We start from the raw sequence: 22,956 nt of genomic DNA, 5'->3' as shown, positions 1-22,956 counted from the left end.
TCTGGGTACTGAAGCTATTCAAATAATAGACTGGAGAGGAGGGAAAAGGATGTGTTTATTGTCTGTCCTGGCATAAAATGGCCTTTGCATAAAAATCTACAGATTAATTCTGCACATCTGTGGCTTTCAGGGTTGTTCATTCACTTTGTATATTTTTTGATATATTTTGCACAAGTTATAAAGCCAGGAGAAAATCCAGAATTCTATTTAAAATATAATTTTAAAAATCTTCATAAACTGTATCTGTATTTTCTGAAAAGCTCTATTGTCCCAGAGAGCATCATATTATTTAATATGCAACCGAAATCAAAGACCTGCAGAATCTGCCACTTCTTCCCCTATTACTAATCAACCCTTTAATGTGAGGTGCTGGGTCTCTGACGTGTTGGGGGTCTGCACCATAAAGGACCAGGTTAGACAGATGAAGTCAAAAGTTCCATTTAGCATGAGTGCCAGCATAGCAGGAAAATGGGAGTGGAGAAAGGGAAGGGGAGCAGGCAGCAACCCCAAAGGAAACGTTCACACAGTAGATGGGTCCCACGCTCCAGGACAGAGCCCTGGCCAACCTGGCCATTCCTGGCTCCCTGCACTGCAAGACTTTGGGCCACAGTATTTCTGGGTCTGTCCTAGGCACATTCTCCTACAAGTCTTCCCAAGTGCCAGTTAGTCATCTATCACCCACAGTCACAGCAGACCAGAAGCAGCATCTGTGTGATTGCTTTAACGCCTCGGTGGGGAGGGCTGGGCTACAGCACCAACCTGTTGTCCTCTAAAATCAGAAGTGATTTCAATTCAGGCATGCATGTCAGCTAGTATTGATGATTCAACTTCAACAACAACAAAAAATATTTTGAGCAGGGCAGAACGCACGTACTGGGGATGGAGATGGGGATAGGGTTGGAAGAGGCACAGACATGCTTAGAATAGGAGCCTTGCCCTCAAGGAGTTAATGTCTAGTTAGGAAGATGAGACATAAAGTAATGAGAACTGAAATTACAACAAAATCTAAAGATTACGTACTTATTTATTTATGTATTTATTTTGAGACTGAGTCTTACTCTGTCGCCCAGGCTGGAGTGCAGTGGCGCAATCTCGGCTCACGGCAACCTCTGCCTTCCAGGTTCAAGCGATTCTCCTGCCTCAGCCTCTCGAGTAGCTGGGATGACAGGTGCCTGCCACCACGCCTGGCTAATCTTTTATATTTTTAGTAGAGATGGGGTTTTGCGTAGAGACCAGGGCAGGCTGGTCTCGAACTTCTGACCTCAAGCGATCCTCCTGCCTTGGCCTCCCAAAGTGCTGGGATTACAGGTGTGAGCCACCGCACTGGCCTAAAGATTACTTTAGTGTCTACTATAGACACAATAGCGTTAGCTGTCAAATTAGCTTTACAGGAAGTAACTGCTAAGAATCAGGTAGAAAAAGTTCACTTTTAGCTGGGGTAACCAGGAACAACATAACAGAGTAAGTGGGATTTTATTGGAACTTGGCATTTGCAGCATAGGAGGATGACTACTCAGTCTGAGGCATTCCTGAACACACACAAATCCATGGAATTCCTCTTAATGGAAGGTTGAATTTGATACAAAATTACAGCATGAATCTGGCATTCAGGCTGATAGCTGACAAGCTAGCATTTGGAAAACTATAGTTTCAAAGGATCAACAATTCACTTTTAAATAGCAATTTATAAAAGATGGCAGCCTTTAATATATAAACCCCTAGAGTTATGTCTGACAGTACACAAAGGACATACATATTGCATAACCGTTTTCAAACAATAGTAAAAAATTCAAATTAAGAATTTATATGCATCTCTGAAGCAGGCACCAAATTCACTCAGGGAAACAATGTACTTTGACAAAGTTACAGAAAATACTAATTTACTTATAGTCGACTCAAATTCAATTACAATGTTAATAATGAGGCCAAAACAAAAGGAATATTTAGAAGGCTGATGTCTGGTATGATATCAAGGTGAAAACATGTACAGTGAGCCACAAGCCTCAAGCCAAAGTTCACCCAAAACATAGCATCGTCATCAGGGCAAAAACAGCTACAGAGACATTGCAACTTCATGTGGGACTGAGAAAATGCAGCCTCTACACAGGGTGGGATTTTCTCATCCTGATGGATCAGAGACGACTGGAAGAGAAAAGGAATAGATAACAAGTACCGTCTTCCTGGGTCAATCTAATTTTCACTACATCATGATGAGAGGTTAGTTAATCAAGGGGAACTTCTCCCTGCCTCTGCTCCCTCGAGACGCATGGAGACGGCCGTGCAGCCCCTGCGCAGCATCTGAAAAGAGCCCTCCCCAGACACGTTCGGAGTTTGCTCATGATGCTCTTTCCAGCACCAGGAAAAGGGTCCAACACATAGCAGGCACTAAATCACTATCGCGAGAATAACTGAATGAATTAATGAATGAATGGCATTATCCAAAAGACAAACAACATAAATTGGGGTGGGGGCCAATGGACCATTTTGTTAGTCTCCTTATACTTCTTCCAGAACCAAAGCTACTTTTACGAGTGTTAGAAATTCTTAATGGCACCCATTTGGGATCAGAAATCTCTTTAAATATACGTTTAATGAGGGTCAGTAGCCTTTCATGCACTTCTAGAATTTCCATTTGGAGAGAAATCAACAGGATTTAGTCTGAGGATGGACCAGGACTATTGGAAATTGCACTGACTTTTTGTGCAGCGCTGCTGCCATCTTGAATCCTTCGTTTTCCACCTCTGAGAATCTGAAACCTGCCAGGATAGGGCCACTCGGAAGACACTGCCACCCCAGAGCATCCCCGACGGGGCCGGGGACGGCCTCCCAGGGGGACAGGCTTTGCGATTTTTACTTTGCTGCAAAGTTTCTGTTATTGCAGTTTTCCATGTGCCAGAACTGAGAGGGCAGAGCGGCTCCTGGTGCATGAGGTGCCCTCCTGCCCGGCCAAACTCCAGCTGTTCTGTGGGAGCCGCCTGGCACGGGTACTCTCCGTTGTGCCCAAGGCGGACGGGGAGGGAGGGGTGCGGCCTGCTGGCCATTTTACTGCTCTGCATTTCAATCTGAAATAACTAAAACCTCTGCACAGCAGCGAGTAGACGAAAAAGAGTTCTTTCTCCCCATCTTTTCCTTAATGCTGCTTCTCGTTAACAAATATCAACTGTTATTAATTTGCTTGCTCCTTTTAAGACCAAGTGTTTTAGTTGTAACTCTGCTGACAGGACGGACCCTTGGTACTGGGCAGATGGAAGGAAAACAGTTGTGGGGATTTTTGTGTGACGCATTTAACTGTTCAAATGGAAGATAACTGAATCCTTTGCTGACTGAGACTAGTTTAGTTTATCGCCACGGGGCCTGTGTGGTGTTTAGCATTACTCAGTGTGACCACGGCAAGGCTAGGATGGACCACTTTTGGGAAAGGTATTATTTGGAGACTAGTTCGTGAGCTGTTTCTTCCAGGGAGAATTCCTTTCCCTTGAGAGAACACTTTAACCAAAAGGCAAGACGCACATAATCGATGGCAACAATAAACGATTACCTAAGGTGAAAAAGCGTTCTTATTTGGAAGAAAAAGAAACAAAAAAAAAAAAAAAAAAAAGAGAGAGAGAGGAACCCATTTAGCTTGCCCATAACCCAGGATTCTGTTTATAACTTCGTATTCCAAATTACTTTTTCCACTTTTCTGTAAAATATCTGACAACTCAATGTCTTTCATCTTTTTAGGTTATTATTGGATCCATTAATATAATGGGGTATTAATGATTTTTGGCTCCAATTTCTTAAAACAAAGCAAAACAAAGTGCACACAGTCTCTCCACGTGCGAATGTGCATTGTGAAAACATCGCATTGTTTTCAGGGATCCGAAACCTGTGCTCTTGAGTCAGCTAAGCCCTGCATTTGTGTTGAGAGGTGCTGGGCTTGTGTCTGTGCAGCCAGAAGGAACTCTGGATGCTGGGAGTGGTGAGGTCTTGGGCGCCGCGTGAGGCTCCACTTCTGGGCATGTCAGCAACAGCGGGGCGCACGTTTCATCTTTTGGGGAGGGAAGGACCGAGGAGGAGGGAGGGGGCAGCGCCGCCCTAACCTGGTTCCAGATTCTGAGGTTCAAAGGCAGCTTCCCCTGGAGTGCAGGACAGCCACCTCCCCGAGAAAAACACCAGACCCACAGACAGCGCTTTTCTCTCTCATCCTGAGTTCTGCTCTTCTTAGGGCCGGAGATTTTCTCTCCGAGGAAGTGTCTGCATACCTCCTTCCTTTTGTCTCAACCGGAGGGTTTAATAGCTGAAGTAACTGAAAAGGACGAACAACAGAAAGCCTCCGGTTTCCAGAGTAACCGTAAAAACAGGCCCCAGTCTCCATGGCAAAGAGAAAAGCTATTTGCTGCAGCCTTTTCAGACCGTGAGCAGACACTGACAGTTTTCCTATAATCACCCCCGATTATTTGTAGCAACTAACTATATTATAATGTTAACTATAGGAGGTCTTTGAAAATATGCAGGCTAAAAAAAAAAAAAAAAAAAAAAAAAGGAATAAAAAAATGCACCGGGTTTTCCTCTGCTTTAGCTATGAATACATTATCAGTTTAAAATGTATAAAATAGTCTGCTCTAATAATTCAGCCCAAAGAGGGTAGGCAGCGTCCGTCCCTCAGGTTTCTTTCTTGAATTCTCTTAGGGTGTCTACTCCTATTTGGAAGTCTGCAGACAGTCTGTGTCTCCAATGCATTCATTTCTACCGAAGAGCAAAGGAAGAACGAATATGCAATGTTTATACATTTTATTTCGCCTACTATGTACTGAGTGTACTTTATCCGGTACTCGGTAGCTGCCTTTCTCCCAGGCATCTGCAGGAATTATGCTATCTGTGTATGCGTGTGTGTGCGTGTCCTTCATTCCTGAGGCTACAAGACCTGCAGTCCTATGACCTAAATTGCCTGTGTGCATGGTACCTGCAGCTTGTGGCTGCCATCCGGCTAGGGGAACTGCGGGCTTTGCCAACGCTCTCTTCCCTCCCCTGTGCTGAGGTAGGGTGCGGCCCCCCTGGACTGCCTGTCTGCCTTCCTCTACTGTTCTTCCCTCGAGCATGGCATAACCTTGAATTTCAGGCTCCATCTTTTATTTACAAATAGACATCTACCTTTAGGACAAAGTTGGACGCATTATATGTTTGACTATTCATATTATAGCATTAATATCATTCCAATCGTGTCTATGCAAGTTAACTTCCAGATTTAAAAAAGCACAATATTACTAACTATTCTTTTCTGAATCTCTCTCTCTCCTCCCCCCTCTCTCTGTCTCTCTCTCTCACATACGCAAATATAGACAAATATGCAGCTCTGGGTTTACATATATTATGTGGCATATTTCAATTGCCTATATATGTCTAAAAAGATTACTAACAAAATGTGAAGTAACACTACATAAATAGAGAAATTTTAACTTTTGTATTTGATTTCTGGGGGAATGTAAATATCTTCTTTTTGAGGAATACAGCTAAAAAAAGATAATCAAAATCCAAGTAAAAATAATAATTCTTATTCCATATGGAAGTGCTCTCAAAAGAATTGAAAGTTTTCAACTTGTCTTTAGAAGTTAAAAGTTTGGAGAATAAAATTTGGGAAATAAATATCTTATGTCCCTCAGAAATCATCTCATTTTAAAATAACACAAAAAAACATGAAAAATAAAATAAACTTGCCTCAATAATTTTGAAGTGTTTATATAGCTAGACATTAATCAAGGTCTAAATTTAATTTCCTCAATCACTTATTAAAAACAAGCATATCTATACTTTGTCTTAACATGCAGGGTGTATCTGTGCAGAGTTCCATTTAGTTGCTGGTTGTTTTGTTTTGTTTTTTCTGCCATAAGAAAAGCATCCCAAATGACTAAGGCAGAAAATGTTCTTCCAAAGATGCCGAGTCGTGTTTTTCTCATGTGTTAGATTCACAAACAGGGCCCCTCAATGCAAAAAGAAATCAGCTTAATAGATAGGAATACCTCTTCTCTTTCCTGATTTTGTTTTTCTTCCTCAAATCTATGTGAAACAATTCTATGTTCTTCAAAGTGAGGGCCCGTGAGCAGCCAGCTGGCCCAGCAGAGGTGGGCTGAGCGTTCATTTTCCGAGGGAGGGCACATCACTCTAGCTCGCTCGCAGGTCAGGCCAGACCTCTGCCCAACTGTGGAAGGAGGGCGCTGGGGGGCCGGGGGTGGAGAGTTTGGATAAACGCTCCACGCCGATCTCGGGAGACGTGAGTAAACAATCTGTGACCTCCACCGAGATCACAAGGAAAAACTTCCAAAGTACAAAGCTATTACCTTAAATCCAAGGATATCACATCTCCCGTCTGTCTCCAAAGTGTGTATTTATCTATCAGACTCATCTCTCCCTGCATGACTCACTCCCATTACCTGCTGGGTTTTATAAATTGCTTAAAGATAAAAGGCTTACCCCGCTGTAAAAAGAAGTAAGATATAAGATTGAATTTGCACTAAAATGAAAAGTTTCCTGGTGCCCCTTATATATTTAAAATTGCTGTTTTCTTGCAATGAATATAATTCACTCTGTCTTTTCCGAAGTATAATCCCATAAGGGTTTGACCAAACAAAAATGCTCTAATGATTGCAAATGGCTCAAATATTCTGTCCAGTGAGCTAAGTGATAAAAGTTTCTATGTTAAAAGAAATAATAAGTGAAATTTCACACATATTATAGTAATTGTGAGGCATCCAATTTACATAGAAATAATGTGAGAGAATCCTGACCACGGTGTTTTAAGGGAATCATTACAGGCATCTAGAAGCTGCAGTGCGTCAGGTACGTTTCTTTCGCATAATCAGTCTTGTAATGGAGCCTTTAAAAGCTTAAAATGTATAGTTAGATTAACCTTTCTGTTTTAAGGGGTTTTTCCCCCACTCAGGAAAAAAATAAAAAATAAAAAAGGCAGAAGACGGAAATAGGGAATCATTAAAGAGCCCATTAAAGCCATACCCGGTTTCTTGCACCTGTCCGAGAGTCCCTTGGAAGCCCTTCTTGCACCACTTACCATTTTATTGACTGCTTTAGATTTTTGGTAAAATATGGTCATTTTCTCCCCTGTTTAAAATCCAAGCATTTTACTCCAGTCCTTGGACTGTGAGTTAATTACAGTAACAATTCTCAAAGGAAGTTATCAACGGACAGTAAGGCAGATTTCTCTAACTAGAAAGGCAAGTTTAATCAGACAACTCCAGACACACAAAGTGTGCGACGGCTGCAGCAGAATGGCTCGGCTTTCTCCTCTTCGAGGAGGCCACCAGCAATGCGGCTCTTGATTTTTTCTTTCCTCAAATAGCCTTCTGTGAACTTGATATTTTGCTCCAGCAAGAGGGCATTTCTGTTTAGTCTTATTTGATTTCAGGATTTAGCAGATAAGTCAGTTCCTAAGAGAAATGAAGGAGCGGCAGTCACAGACACGTTGTTCCACTCATCTGGGGTTACGCAAGGAGAGGGGGCGGATTACTCGTTGGAGATCCTTAAAAGTTCGGTGTGCTACGTGTCACTTTCTCACTAAAATTTTCCTTTCTTTTCTGTGACTCGCGACCCTCTCAGGCCCTTGGCTGTTTCTACTGCCTCTGGACCAGGGTTTATCTGCACCTGCTCTAGTGATATTTTGGACCAGACAATTCTATGTGTGTGTATTTGGGGTGGAGGGAGGGCAGAATCTCGTGCATGTAAAATGCTTCGGAACATTCCTGCCTTTGGCACACCAGACACCAAACACCCCTACGTCCCAGCAGTGACAATCAAACATTTATTCACATATCGCCAAATTCTCCTGGGGTGAACCAGCCCCACCCCAGTTGAGAACCACAGAGAACCACTGGTCTAGAGGTCAAGGATGCAGAAGACAGCACAGCTCTCCACTCTCCTCCTTCGGCCAGGGACTCGGTGTGGTTAATCCAGCCTATCGTTTAAACACTCAAAATTGCCTAGCGTTCCCATGGATTTCCTTTCTTTCAGACAACATGAATTTGGAGTTAATGTTAGCTGAAAATATCAGACATAAGATAAAGAATAACATAGAAATGATTAATAAATGAAACTGATTTTTCTGCATCCTCTCCTTCTGAGGAAATTTCGGCACTGTGGGATGAAGGGTGAGTGGAGTGTTGGCCCGTTTTCCCACTGCATGTCCTTGAGGTCCAGACAAAACAGAAGAGGGCAGATGCTGGACAGGGATCACCAGCCCATTTTGTCCATGTTGGCAGGTCAGACCCACCAGAATCAAAATCCACTGGAACGAAGACCTCATAGGAGCCTCAGAATGTTTTCAAGAAGAGGTGCTGTATAAAGAATATAAAGCTCACAGGAATAATTTATGCACATAATTTTAGGGTTTACCAAATGTATCCTAGGACATCATGTTGTTTACTTCAAGATCTTTAGTTCAAATTCAAAGTCTATCTGTCCATCATCCATCACTCACCCACCTACCCACCCATCTAGCATCTATTCATCCATCCATCCATCCATATATCCATGTATTCAATATTTATTCCATGTTTGGCATGTACTGTCCATGGGGAGAAAATTATGTGCTTGGTGTGGAGAGTGAAAAGGGTGAATCAGACCTGATTCCTACGTGCAGCATGGAATTTAATCAACAAAGACATAAGTTGGCTACACAAATTTACTTCACCTTTGTTTCTGTCTTCTCAAAAGGTACAGACAATGGATTAATGAGCAAACACATATGTATTTCACATATGACATTGTTACATTGTGTAACCGGATGGTAACTATGACAGGGGAGCAAAGGTCGCACTCGTTAGCTGCTTATGCTTCTGGAAGTGGGGTCAGTATTCAAATGACTGTATCAGTTGTTAGACAAATTGCATTGATTGTTACATGTTTCAACATGTATATGTGTATATAAATAGACACATGTATATTCACATACACATATGTCATTTGAATGATATGTTTCATGTATGTTTTCACCTACAACCTTGCAATGATGAAGCAAACCTCTCAATATCAGGAGCCATGTCTCATTTCTCTCTGAATTCCCAATATATTCACATACATAACATGCATTACGTAACGTTTGATGAGTGAGTGATGGATTGAATGCCAGGCACTGTACTGGTGCTGGGGATAGATAAATCGACTCAGTCTCTGCCTTCAAGGAGCATTTTGTCTAGTTGGGGATAGAGCCTAGACAGCGTGATTAAAGTCAGAGGTGACAATAAAAGGATGAAGTGGTTGATTTTGCCAGGTGACTGGGAGATATCTAAGGAGGGGTGAGGCTGTGCTTTGTTCCTATAGGGTTGGCAGATTGAACGGGGCTCTGAACCCCCACCAAGATAGCACAGGGCTTCTTTTAAAGGTACAAACCCACCAGGATAAAGAGAAAAGGGAATGAAAGAGCAGTAACACAATTTTGGAAGCTGGAGAGTAGATAGATGATTGACAATGAGTTTGGAAGACCAGAGAAGGCTGCAGCTGGGCCAGCAGTGGGGAGAGTTATTGTAGCTGACACCACAGGACAGGCTCCCAGAGGCCAGTGCTGCCAGTGCCAGGGACCTTTGAGAGCTGTAAATCAATTGAAATAAAAGCAGGCAGATGGATCAAAAATCTCTTTAGAAGTGGTCAGATTCCTAGATCTCCATTCCCAATGCATGCAGGTGGGAGGATGCCCTCCTCACCGCCCAGCAGGAGGCCAGAGATGTGACCTCTGCAGGGTAAAGCAGGGGACTGCAGTGCAGTTGCAAGTGGGGGCACCACCACGGAAATGGGAAACAGTCAGTGAGCGTTGATGTCTTCAGCTCTTTCCCTTTCTTGGTCCTCATAACAAAGCTATCAGGGGCCATGCAATCCAGATGAAAGTTTGTAGTATCCGAATTGATAAAGAAAAATGACCTAAAATTACTGACACTGAAGTCCCTCAACTTAAAGGAGTAGTTGACTTCCCCACAGTAAATCTCACAATCATCAAAACCTGGCCTGGAGCATCCAGTTGACCTTTTAGTGCTTCTTTCTTAAATATGAGCAAAGAACCAAATGGCATCAGACACAGGAGCAAAAGCTCAAATACGAACTGCAGAGATCGAAACTAATAAACAGAAGCACATTTGCTTAGATAAATCAGAAACCGGGCCAGGCACAGTGACTCACGCCTGTAATCCCAGCACTTTGGGAGGCCGAGGTGGGTGGATCACTTGAGGTCAGGAGTTCGAGACCAGCATGACCAACATAGTGAAACCCTGTCTCTACCAAAAATACAAAAAAACCAAAATGAAACAAAACAAAAAATTAGCTGGCTGTGGTGGCACGCACCTGTAATCCCAGCTACTCAGGAGGCTGAGGCAAGAGAATCATTTGAACCTGGGAGGTGGAGGTTGTAGTGAGCTGAGATCGTGCCATTGCACTCCAGCCTGGGCAACAGAGCAAGACTCTGTCTCAAAAAATAATAATAATAATAAATAAATAAATAAATCAGAGACCACATAGGAAGAAGCAAACTTTATGGAAACAACCATTAATTCTTTAGGAAGATAAGAGACAATATTACATCAAAGAAACAAGAACAGAAAGCTATAAAAAGGACCATTTGGACTGAAATTAAATAGATGATGGCAGAAATGAAAATCTCAAAAATGAGAGTGGAAAATAAAGTGAAATGAACCTCTCAAAATGTAGAGCAAATAAACAAAGAAATAGAAATAGGAGTACAGAAATAGAAAATAGGAAGGGAAGATGATAACATCACAGCATTAGTATGGGAAGTCCAATGACCAAATGACCTCTAGAGAGGTAACAGTGAAAACAAAGAGGAGGAAATAATCAATAGAAGAATTCCAGAAAATTTCTAGGACATGATTTTCCAAATTAAAGAAGCCCATTACTTGCCCAGAACAATGGATGAATACAGATCTGCATCAGAGTGTTGCTCAGTGGAGTTCCTAAACATAGGACAAAAGAAGTAAGATCACATACAGAGGATCAGAACAACATCATCCTTTTCAACAGCAATCAAGGAAGCTGGAGGACAGTAGAGAAATGCCTTCACAGCCCTGGATGAAAACTGTTTTCTGCTGGCACTTCTACATCTATTGCCAAATCTCAAATTTAAAAGCAGATGGAGATTACCTTCAGATATAAAAGTTCTCAAAAAATTTATCTCTTATGCACATCTTATCAGAAAGCTGCTGAAGGATGTGCTCCAACAAAAAGAGGGAGTGAATCAGAAACGGGAGAAATACACATTCCAGGAAACAAGTGATACAATACAAGAGAAAGGCAAAGGGAATCACCACATAATGTGGTGTGAGATCCCAGGAAGCCGTATGTGCCAAAGGAGAAACTGGAAACAACTCGAGATGAGAAAAGCTTAGAGGCTCAAGGAGGGATTCTTCAAGAAGATGAAAATGATAAAATATTGGGTCTACATTAAAGTATTGAATAATTAGATAATTAGAGAAGAGTCTGGATTGTAATTAGTTATAAGTACATAGAAAACAAAGGGATTAAAAAAACAATGATCAAGTCCAGGAAATCTGTGCAGGAAGGAAACGTGATCATGGCACATTGCATGTACTAACTGTTAATTACATTACATAGATACAGACATGTAAACATTTCTAAAATCAGGTAGCACTGTAACACTGGGAGGATGGTGGTGGATGGTGAAAGAAAGCTTATTCACTTTTCCACAGTATGAACTCAACAAATAAATGCCTAAAACAGAAACTCCAAGGAATAGCAATCTAAACACTTTTATTTAGAAATGTGGAGGTAATACCAAAAGAATCAGAAAGAAGAGTTCAAAGTGCTTGTGTCTGAGGAGGGATAAATGGGAGTAGGGTAGGCAAGGGATTTTTATGATTTGTACAAATGCTAGAGAATGATGTAACTCTTTAACTATATGCATGCTTACCATTTGATAAAAATAAAAACTAGGCTGGGTGTGGTGGCTCACACCTGTAATCCTAGCACTTTGGGAGGCCAGGGTGGGTGGATTGCCTGAGCTCAGGAGTTCAAGACCAGCACGGGCAACACAGTGAAACCCTGTCTCTACTGAAATACAAAAAAATTAGCCGAGCGTGGCAGTGTGCACCTGTAGTCCCAGCTACTCGGGAGGCCGAGGCAGGAGAATTGCTTGAACCTGGGAGGCAGAGGTTGCAGTGAGCCATGATTATGCCACTGCACTCTAGCCTAGGCGATAGAGTGAGACTCCTTCTTCAAAAATAAAAAATAAATAAATAAAATAAAATAATGAAAATAAAATAAAAACTAAAATAAAACTAAAGGCTTAATTGGAGTTCACCAAGAAGTTAAGACAGAGGTACCATATTCCATTTGAGGGCACAGAGATAATGAGCAAGGTGATGCATCCAAGAGTGTTTTGTGGGAATGTGGGTGGTGTGTACAGGGCTGGAAGAAGAGAGGTTAGAGGGGGTATTGAGGGACAAGGATGTAGACATTGACAGAGGCCCGCCTCCAGAGGATCTTGTATTCTATTTTAAGGCATTTGGACCTTATCTGGTAAGAACCAGGAAAATCATTGTATAGGAAACCAGAGCACGATCTGCTTTGCAGTTTACTAGTGTGGCTCTGCTGTTGAAATGGGGCAGAGTTGAAGACAGTCAATAAAAGAGGCAAGGTTAGCTTGGAGGCTACTGTAGTCATTCTGGTGGCAACAAGAAAATGGATTGAAGAGACATTGAGAGAAAGAATATGTTAAACTTAATGCTATTGTGATGAAGATTTTGGCTGGACATTTGAAATTCCAGCTATGAACTAGATTGAGAAAAAATGAGAAAAAACTGGCATTCATGGAATTTTGACTTGAGCAATTGAACTAATTGTGACGTGAATCCAGCAAGACTATAGGCTCCATGAGGACAGGGTAAGATCTACCTTGTTCAACACCACCTCTCCAGTACCTGGTATAGGTCCTTCCATAGCAGGTACAATGGAACATAAAAGTAGGTGACTTTCACCTTCCAAATATCCTCCTCCGCGATCTTTCCCCCTTTCCATTTGAGTGGAATAGAGGCAACATCTTGGTGCCCTTAGCAACAATCTATAGAGGATGATAGATCACAGGACAGAGGAGGTTTGGATCCCTGAGTCACCACCTGGAGAAGAACCATCCCACATGGAACACCTCCAGACACCTGTTATGGGGCTGGGAATAAGTCATGACAGCCACAACTTATTTGGGGGTTTATAGGAATTAGTTGCCTTAACTACTGTTGCTGCAAATTTGGGGGATAGATATTACCTACATCAGATGTAGATTTGGGGAGTTAATTTCTTTCTCGCTGCATACTCCCTGCTCTAACTCATTGACTAATTCATCTCACAGAAAATGCTGATCAGTCAGAAATGACTTCATTTGATCCAGACAATAAGGCCAGGGTAGCAACAGAAGGCTGGAAGGAATGTGCAGGTACAGGGCTGAAACAATCGGGGACACCGTGGAAAGGCAGAGCAAAGCAGTGCAGGTGGTGAGGGGAGTATTTGGAAGGAGGCAGAGCCAAACAGTGTGGACTCATCCCCCACTCTGCTCCCCAAAGAGTCACCCATCCCCTGCACTCCAGTCACACAAAGGAAGACTAAGTGCACAGGTGACCTAAAGCCACAGCTTGAAGAGACGGATTAACATGTGCCCTGGGTGGAGTCATGTCCTCCTACCCCCATGTCCTTCCTGGTTCCTGTGAATGTGACTGCTCTGGTTTGAGTGTGTCTCCGCCTCCTCCAATACAGGTGTTGGCAATGTGATGGGATTGAGAGGTAGGCCTTTTTAGAGGTAATTTGGCCCAGAGGACTTTTTCCTCCTGGAGGGATCAGGTGTGTTTATAAAAGGGCTTGACCAGGAGCTCATCTCTATTCCTCATTGACACATGAGGACGCAGCAAGAAGGCCCCCACCAGACACCAGGTGCCCACAACTGGATCTAGGACTTCCAACCTCCAGAACTGTGTGAAAGAAGTGTCTGTTCTTTATCAATTACCCAGTCCATGGCATTCTGTGACAGTAGCACAAAGGCCCTAAGACAGCAACATTATCTGGAAATGGGGTATTTGCAGATATAATTAGTTGAGGTGAGGTCACACTGGAGTGGGGGCCTTGCATCCAGCGTGGCCTCTCCTTATAAGAAGAGAAGGAGGTTGAGTGCAGTGGCTCATGCCTGTAATCCCAGCACTTTGGGAGACCAAGGCGGGTGGATCACCTGAGGTCAGGGGTTCGAGACCAGCCTGGCCAACATGGTGAAAGCCCATCTCTACTAAAAATACAAAAAAATTAGCCAGGCGTGGTGGCTGGCACCTGTAATCCCAACTACTCAGGAGGCTGAGGTAGGAGAATCACTAGGACCCTGGGGGCGGAGGTTGCAGTAAGCTGAAAATGCGCCATTGCACTCCAGCCTGGGCGACAGAGCAAGACTCTGTCTCACAAAAAAAAAAAAAGAAAAAGAAAAAAAAAGAAAGAAAGGTTAGAGCCACAGATGAAGAATGCCCGTGAAGATGGAGGCGGACGCCGGGGCAATGCTTCTGCAAGGCAGGGAATTCCAAGGCCTGCCAGCAGCATGGAGACTGGAAGGCGCAAGAAGGATCCTCTTCTGCAGGTCCCCACGGGAGCACAGCCCGCCAAACCCCTGGTCTGGGACTTCTGGCCTCCAGAACTACCGAGACTACAGAGCACTGCCCAGTCTGTGGTGGTTTGTGACAGCAGCCCCAGGAAACAGACACAACCAGAAATTGTAAAAAGACGAAAACACACATGTAGCCACAGCCACCAGAGGAAGCAGGAACAGGGTGGGCGGGAGTCCCAGTGCAGTGACGCCTGTGGCACCATGGGAGTGCCACCAGGAGGAGACCAGCCACCTGCCACACTGACTCGCCTGCTAGAAGAGGTGACTAGGCAGTGGCCCGGGCAGAGGCAAGCAGGACCTGCACCTGAGTGTGCTGACTGGCCAGGTGCCTCATGATGCAGCTGGAGGGAAAGCGCTCAGGCCCCCACCCTGACCAAGTTTTCCAAATTTAATGGTCTTTTCCAACATGAATAACTTCCTCATGGGGCTGCGAGGACAAGGGCCAAGGCATTGGCTGCCCTTTGGTTCTGCAGCCACAGGGTGGGATCTGGATGGATCTGACCCGGATGGCCAGTGCAGGGTTTACCCTGGAGCACCTCAGCTCTTCAGAGCACGGGGTTCAGATCCAGCAGCACATGGAAACACAAAACATCTTTGTTCCTATGCTAAGAAGATAAATCAGCAACCCAGTCATACCCCACACCGGCCTCAACTGCTGCCGTTCTGAGTTCGGACTTGCCCTGCCCTCAGATCATTGTAATATCATGTGGCCTGTGACCTGCTTAGATAACTCATCACACTGAACAAGCTTAGCACAGACTTGAACTTTAGGTTCCAGAGCTGGGTGCAGCCTTGGGTCAAAATTTAAAACTCTTCTGGAAAAGGCCAACCTAGCGAGGCCTTCCTTCTCCAATGTAATATGCTTAGGTAGCTTTAAACATGCACGTACTTATCTACCTTTCTAATGCAAAGAGACTAACCGAGCATAACAAATTAACGCTCCCCATTAGGGCTTGAACTCCCCAGGGGCCTCATTCATCCTCTGGGCTGCCAAGCTGAACACTATTTCTGACGTAAGGTTTGTGGAATGGAAATGGACCTTCACGGCCTTTGCAGGCACTGTTCATCTAATCAGTTATTAATTGGCTTTAAAAGTGTGAATTGCTTCTGAGAGTAGAGAACCCACTGCTCTCCCAGGACCTGCCTGAACCCAGCTCAGGCAGCGCCTTCTCTAGGAGGGGTAGAAAGAGCTGGATACAGCACACACCTTCCCCTTCCCGCTCTTCAAGGCTGAAGATGTCGCCTGCTGTGCCAGGGTTCCCACAGCCTTCAATCTTGAGAAGAAGGATGGTCCAGGCTGGGCTGCTACAGCGTCCCAGCGCCAGCGCCCCTGCACAGCACCTGGCTGCTGCAAAGCTTTGTGGTCCAGTCCCATTTCGACTGCAGAGTGAGATGCTCAGGAGGGAGTCACCGAGCACACCTGGTGCTCCACCAGCAAGGTCAGCACCATCGTCATTACCACCCTGCTAATGTCTCACCTGCAGCCCCGCATGCACCCTGAGACACCTGGCTGCCAAGCCAAATGTTTCTGATTCATTTGTGCTTCTGATGGAGCCTCGGGCACCAACTGGTGGGAGAAAACCCGCCAGAAAGTCAATGACGTCATCTTGCCACGATTCCAGCAGCTCAGACTGCCCCAGTCATCAGCTCATCCGCGTCGTTCTCTCTCCAGAGTCGAGACCATGGTGTAGGTTAGGATTTGCTCCATAACAACCCGTCCCCAAAACAGAGCAGCTGAGAAGGATTTGTTAATTTTTACAAAGATGTGGGCTGACTGGGTGGCCCCTTGGCTGGCCTTGCCTAGGCCAGTTGGGTGGCTGTGTCCAGCTGCATGCCTGGCTGGACTCCTCATGTGGCTGGGATGCCAGGGAAGGTTTCCTGGGAGGAGTGGTGCAGAATCAGAGCTCAGCGTTGTGCTGGGCTTGCCCTAGGGAGGGAACAGCATTCCAGGTAGAGGGGTCCACAGAAGCTGCCGCAGGAGGGCAGTGGGGGCCACCGATCTGCCAGCAGTGAGCGCATACCCCACTGTGAGGCTTGGCACCGAGAGCGAGGCAACTCCGTCAGCACCGCCCATGCCCACCATCCTGTAGGAAAGGACTTAAGGACTGCAGGCTCAACTATGATTTCACCTAAACAGGGTGGGTACATCGGAGCAGTCCAGCGACACCAGAGCACAGAGTGGAGGGAGCATTTGCCATTGGGTGGATCAGGGACCCCTCATGGGAGAGAAAAATGTTCTCAACAGAAGTCTGTGGAGCTTCTCTTGCCACGCCTCACTTGCACAGTCTGCCCATGGCCAGAACACATTCTTCTCCTTTTGTTGATTGCAATATTTTCTCTAAAGTCCAGCCCTCTGGTGGTTTCCCTAAAGACACAGCCTAAATGGGTGCCTGACCCTCATCTGGGCTCTAGGTCCTTCTAACCTCAGTGACCCAGGCAAGGTGGACCCAAGAAAATGACCTCCTGGGTTGATGTGTCTGGACGAGAGTGTTTAGCATGAAAGTGAATGCTTGGGGGGAAGGAGTGATGATTCCCTGCATCCCGCTGGCTGCCACCCGCTGCCACCTCTCCTGCCAGGACAGGTGGCGGTTTTGCTCATCCTGCTCCTTCTCTGCTGCCATCACTGGACCCCGAGCCCTGGCCCTACCCTGGGCTCCACAGTCCCCTCCTAGCCAGTCTTTCCGTCTGCAACGCCCCCTCCATCTGCCGCACAGCTGTGAAAATTGTCTCCTGGAGGAAGAAAACCTAGTGGTGGCCTCCCTGCCTCTCGGCTTTAAAGTACTGGACTTTAAAGGACAATGACATGCGTCACGGAGATCAGCGTGCTGATGGGAGTCGGCTTTTGCTTTCTGTGGGTGCTGTTGCAGATTCCCACAAACGGTGCCTTAGAGCAAGGCAGATTGCTCACCACACGCTTCTAGAGGTGGAAAGTCTTATGGCTCAGATGGTCTCCCTGCTCTGGGTCTCCCCAGGTGGAGATAGAGGCCCGGCAGGCAGGCCGTGACTAAGAACCTCAAGGGGGGAATTCGCTTCCAGGCTCACTGGGGTGGCTGGCTACACTCTGCCAGCCACCCCAGTGGGTCTGACACCCCATTTCCTTGCTGGCCGCCCTCAGGGGCCATGCTCAGCACCTGCAGCTGCCCACAACCCCGGCCCATGGCCTCCTGCAGCCTCCTAGCCAGGAATAATGGGTCCAGTCCCGACCCTCCTGTCTCTGCACTCCCATTCTGCCTCTGCTCTCCAGGTGATTGTCAGGGCTCCTGTGCTTCTACTGGGTCCATGGCAGCATCCAGGGGAATGTCCCTATCTTGTACTCCTAACCTTAACCCCATCTGCAAAGCCACATTTGCCAGGTATCACGACATTTTCACAGGTTCCAGGAATCAGGGCAAAGACATCTTTGGGGGACCCTTCTGTCTACCTCGTTGACAAAGTCATGGGAGCTCTTCCTTCCAGAAGGTGAATCGGGGTTTCCCTGGATTGCGGATTTCGTGAATTTGGCTAAAATCTCCGACACAACCTCATGCATCAGTCAGATAGGCAGCTGGCTGCCACCATGACGGATGGTCAGCATCCCAGAAAGCACCACAGGAAGCCTTGGCTTTACCCACAGCATGTGTCCACAGGAACTCATTGGGGTGGGGTGGGGTGGGGGGCCGCTTACCCCAGGCCGGTGAAGCCGCGGCGTTCCAAGCATGGCCAGCTTCTCCCAGAGGAGAGCAGAGTCCTGGAGGGCCTTGGGCCACAAAGCAAGTCTTCCATGTGGCAGCAACATCTGCCACCTGGCCCACCTTGCCTAAAGTGGCCCAGGCATTGCAGTCCCACCATGTGCCTGGAAGGCAGCAAGGCCTGGAGAGAGGCCACCCCACAGCCAGGCGCTTTGGGCCACCTGCAATGTGCCAGGCACCGGGCATGGTGCTTCACACAGAGTTGCCAATTTAGGAAAAACAATGGACTTTAGTGCCCAGGCTCAAGGTCAGTGCTCAAATCCACCTGCCTTAAAACTCTGCTTTAACATTGCTAGGAGGTTTTCAATTAACACGGACAACTTTCAGCTCAAAACCAAAAGATAAACACATGCTCTGAGCATGTCGATGCCTTGGAGACTAAAGAAAACTCAACAGTCTTCACCTTTGCTTTCGGAAAGGCTGTGCCGTGCGCGCTGCAGATCTGACTTACTGCAGCGTTCTCCATGAACAGGACAATAAGGACCCATCTGACTTACTGCAGAGTTCTCCATGAACAGGACAATAAGGATCCATCTGACTTACTGCAGAGTTCTCCACGAACAAGACAATAAGGACCCATCTGACTTACTGCACATCTCACTCCGCAGTCTAAATGGGACTGGACTTGCAGCAGCCAGGTGCTGTGCAAAGGCACTGGTGCTGGGACGCTGTAGCACCCCAGCCTGGACCATCCTTATTCTCAAGGTTGAAGGCTGTGGGAACCCTTGCACAGCAGGCGACATCTTCAGCCTTGCAGAGAGGGACTTACTGCACAGAGTTCTCCACGAACAGGACAATAAGGACCCATCTCTTTCACTCCCCTTTTCCCTTAAAAAAAACAGTAACATTAAACAAATGTATCCAGCTCATCTCTCCCTCTCTCCCTCCTTTATCCCTCTCTCTCATTCCCCCTTCAAGGTTAGGTCACCTTCCACACAAGAATATCAGAACAAGCATCTGAGTGAACGGGAAATACAGATAACAAAAATTCACCCCAAGGAAGCAGCAGGCTTTAAAGGATGTCCTGTGCATGGTGGAGTCCATGATACGTCCTTTAAAATTACTTTTCCTTTTGCATTAATTATGATGACTTGATCCCAAGCATTTCAAGGAGATAAGTAAAAGCTAAAACTTTGTAAGGCGAAATTATCATTATTTTTAACAGTAAGATTTTCTCCTCTACCTCTCTCTTAATAAATCAGTAACTTGCAAAGTAAGGTTAACTATTGTGTCAATTTAGATGGCAATTAGCAGAATACATATACAAAAATTGATATAATTCTTATATATCATCAATGAAAAAGTTGTTCACAGTAACCATATCACATGAAGATATACTGAAATAAATGTTATAAAAAATATCTTTATCAAGCAAATATTTACAAAGGAAACAGATATAAAGTAAACAAGCATATCATAATCCTAGATAGTAAAGTCACTATGTATATTGCAAAGATGTCAATTCACCCAAAATTATTTAATAAATTGAATGAAATTCCAATAAGAAGTCAACATAATTTTGCAAACTTAACTAAGTTATATTAAACTGGATATGGAAGTACAAATGAGTAAGAAAAATAATGAAGGGATGTCCTTTGGCTTCGTTTGAAAACAAGCTGTATCAGGCCGTACCAACTCAGACTTGCGGCACTGACAGGTGATGAGATAGGAGTTCGATGGCAGAGACAGAGAAGCAGAAACAGAACTGAACTATGCATTATTCTTTAATGTAAGAATGTATTTTAAATCAGTGGAGAAAGACTGAATTATTCAATACATTCTGCTGAAATAATTATTTAATTATACATTTGGGCACTTGTACTCAAACCATGCATAAATATACTCCAGATGAAGAAGAAAATCTTAAACAACTATAGAAAGAAAATGTCATATGTGTAGAGATCCGGTGTGGAGACAGATTTTGTAAACATGACATCAAAACACTAAGGAAAAATTTGATGGACTTGACAACCTAAAATTTTTATACTTTTTAATATTAAAAAATGGAGGCAAATGACAAATTGGGGAAAAGATTTAAAATATATACAGTACTCAAAGGCTATTAAGTATCTCAATATGTAAAGAGCACTTATAAATCAATAAGAAAAAAGATCTCTAAGGAAGAATCGTCTATGGATGCAAATAGTTCAGAAAGGCAGACCAATACACAGCCAGTTCCCACAAGAAAGCAGTGCAACCTCACTCACAGTCAAACAAACACAACCTGATACCAGCTACCATTGTTTTAATGGCCAAAACCAGAAAGACTTCAGAAATTCACAATACTCCAATTGTCAAGTGGAAATAAGCATCAAGAATCACACATACCTTGTCCATGAGTGTGTCCATTTGTGTAAAATTTCCAGAGTGCAGATTTCCAACGTGTCTCAGATGCCTCAGAAATGATTACCTCCTTTGGATCCACAATTCTGCTTTATCACTCTTCCCTCTGTGGAAATAATCAGAAATAGATATGAAGGATTTTACTAAGGATAAAAAATTGTAATTTAAAAAAATTAACCTGGCAGAAAACATTCAACATTCATCAAGAGAATAGTTTAAAATAAATCAACTAAAAATTAATAACCATGCATATTTTTCAAGGACCATTGGATAATATTCAAAATCATTTTAGAGAAGTGCTTAATGATATGGAAAAATTCTCACAATGTAATGCTAAGTGAAAAATGCAGAATACAAGATTTTACATACATTATGATTTTTGTTTTTCCTTAAAAGATGCACTTTCCTATAATCCACATGCATTTTTTTTCCAATTAGAATGATCATATTTAACATATTAAAAAAAAAAACTATGAGGAAGACTGTCCAATTGCATTTTGGGTTAGGACGCAGCATATTGAGACATGACTTAGACTGTGAATCTGAACATAGAGGGTTGAACTAGAAGCCCTTTCCCTCTCAATTCCAGGGTGTGGTGGGGGTGGTCCCTCGGGCTCTAGCTGAGCTGATGGGTTACCTCTATCTCCATGAAATGTCTCAGTCACTCAGTGATACGGTCTGGATCTGTGTCCCCACCCAAATCTCATGTCTAATTGTAATCCCCAACGTTGAAGGAGGGGCCTGGTGGGAGGTGATGGGATCATGGGGGCAGAGTTTCCCCTTGCAGTTCTCATGATGCTGAGTGAGTTCTCATGACATTTGGTTGTTTAAAAGCCTGTGGCACCTCCCCCTTCTCTCTCTTCCTCCTGCTCCAGCTATGTGAAGACGTACCTGCTCCCTCTTCACCTTCTACCATGATTAAATTTTCCTGATACCTCCCTAGTCATGCCTCCTGTACAGACTGAAGAACTGTGAGTCAATTAAACCTCTTTTCTTTATAAACCACCCAGTTTCAGGTATTCTTTTAGAGCAGTGTGAGAATAGATGAGTATACTCAGAGTTCCCGCTCGTTGCAGTGGTGCATGCAATGGTGCCCAGCAAAGTGGCCCATGGTAGGGGAGCAGTGGATGCCCTGCCCTGACATGCCATGCATTGCAGTTGAGTTAGGATGAGAAGCTTTGGGCACAGAGGAGCAGGCAAATAATTGAAGGTGAAACATTTGCGAAGCGGCAGTGAAACCAACACAGGACCCCGGAGACCCAGAGGGGCAGACGGAAACTCCCGTTTCCCTCGGGAGCACCTGCTGGACGCTGCCTGCAGCTTTCCCAAACTTCTCTGAGTCAAGAATCGCCCACGGTACTGTGCCAAGAGCCTTCGTTCAGTTGATCTGGAGGTTTTCTTATACCTGGTTTCCAGAGTCGGGTTCCGAGACGTTTCCACTGCTGTCTTCTCAGGACGTGTTGTATTTATTTGCCCTGCTCCAGCAGCTGTGCTGGTGGGTATGCTTGATGGAGCCTCTCATCCTGGGCGGTACATTTATTTTCTCATATGTACTAGTTTAATAATCTGAAAACGATTCCTCTCTCATAGTTTTACATCACATTTTAAAACATTCTGCTTCTGCTCCCTCCGTGTCAATGCTGCTTCAGCTCCTTCACCGTTTGCTCCGTGGACACTGGGTGCCTGTCCTTAGATCTGAATTCTTAGAGGCCATGTTCTTTCCACCCATGGAGATGTTTTTAATATTTTTGTTTTTGTTGTTGAATAATAGATTGTAGTTTATGCTCCTATCATTCAGTATGCTTATTTTATAACAGAACTTCCTCTTGTTTAAAAAGAATATAAACTGCTTTCAGCACTGCTTTTTAAAATTATTTTGTGTTGTGCTCTGCCACAGTGGAACGGTGGTGGTAGCCGTGGAGGCTGCTATCGCCATCATCCCTTCAATCCCCATCATCCCTTCAATCTCGATCATCCCTTCAATCCCCATCATCCCTTCAATCCTCATCATCCCTTCAATCCCGATCATCCCTTCAGTCCCGATCATCGCTTCAGTCCCCATCAGCCCTTCAATCCCCATCATCCCTTCAATCCCCATCATCCCTTCAATCTCGATCATCGCTTCAATGCTAATGTCCTATTCTTTGTCCACACCTTGCCCAGCATCAGTTCTGCTCCTAGGATCTCCATTCTTGTCCTTGGCGCCAGCCCATTGTCACACTATCTTGGTGGCTTTTCATCCAA

General features: G+C 44.6%; 1 long non-coding RNA gene across 2 annotated transcripts in view; it reads right to left on the bottom strand.

Moving 5' to 3' along the window:
- LOC116270514 overlaps window positions 1–22,956 on the bottom strand; it is a 164,119-nt gene that overhangs the window by 91,403 nt on the left and 49,760 nt on the right. Inside the window, exon 2 of one of the 2 annotated variants that reach the window (XR_004178574.1) lies at window positions 20,698–20,818. This is a non-coding gene — a long non-coding RNA (uncharacterized LOC116270514). Of the gene's footprint in view, window positions 1–19,718; window positions 20,819–22,956 lie in introns of those variants that run through there. The other variant, XR_004178575.1, reaches the window with a different exon arrangement.

Source organism: Papio anubis, chromosome 15, assembly GCF_008728515.1.
Source record: "Papio anubis isolate 15944 chromosome 15, Panubis1.0, whole genome shotgun sequence".
Taxonomy (NCBI): Eukaryota; Metazoa; Chordata; class Mammalia; order Primates; family Cercopithecidae; genus Papio; species Papio anubis.
The sequence above is the reverse complement of the archived record's forward strand: the minus strand, read 5'-3'. Positions and strand labels throughout refer to the sequence as shown.